The 542-nt window shown below is 57.9% G+C and overlaps 1 protein-coding gene across 1 annotated transcript in view; it reads left to right on the top strand.

Moving 5' to 3' along the window:
• Window positions 1-542, top strand: part of LOC119593475 (beta-1 adrenergic receptor-like) — a 23,461-nt gene that overhangs the window by 15,070 nt on the left and 7,849 nt on the right. The window lies entirely within an intron of this gene.

Genomic DNA, 542 nt, shown 5'->3' with positions numbered 1-542 from the left:
GGCTAACATCAACCAGGAGAAGATATTTGCTATAATTTTTCAGCCTTTGTGTGGCTTCTATTTCGAGGCAAAGTAAGTCGACATCAAGCCATCATACGCTCGGCAGGGGAGCCCGTCTCCTGACCTCTTATGCGATTACTTAGCACGTGATGCTGTATCATTACTAGCCCCTGTGCCCCCGCCCCCCCACTCCACCCTCCTTCCCCTGGTCCCTTGACCCCGTTTCCCTTCACTCCCTGACCACTCCTCCCCCTACCCCTGGCTCCTTGCCCCCCCTTCCCTTCGCTCCCTGACCACTCCTCCCCTACCCCTGGCTCCTTGTCCCTCCCCCACCTTCCCCTGGCTATTTGACTCCTCCCCCTTCCCCTGGCTATTTGACCCCTCCCCCTCATTCACTTGGTTCCCTTCCCCCTCCGCCTTCCCCTGGGGCCTTGAGACCCCCCCCCCCCCTTCTTAGACATACTTGCTCCTTAACCCCCCCTCCCCCCCGTCGACACCCTAATGACTCGAGTCTTTTGCATTTCCTCGAAGTTGCTTTACAT

Source organism: Penaeus monodon, chromosome 32, assembly GCF_015228065.2.
Source record: "Penaeus monodon isolate SGIC_2016 chromosome 32, NSTDA_Pmon_1, whole genome shotgun sequence".
NCBI lineage: Eukaryota > Metazoa > Arthropoda > Malacostraca > Decapoda > Penaeidae > Penaeus > Penaeus monodon.
The sequence above is the reverse complement of the archived record's forward strand: the minus strand, read 5'-3'. Positions and strand labels throughout refer to the sequence as shown.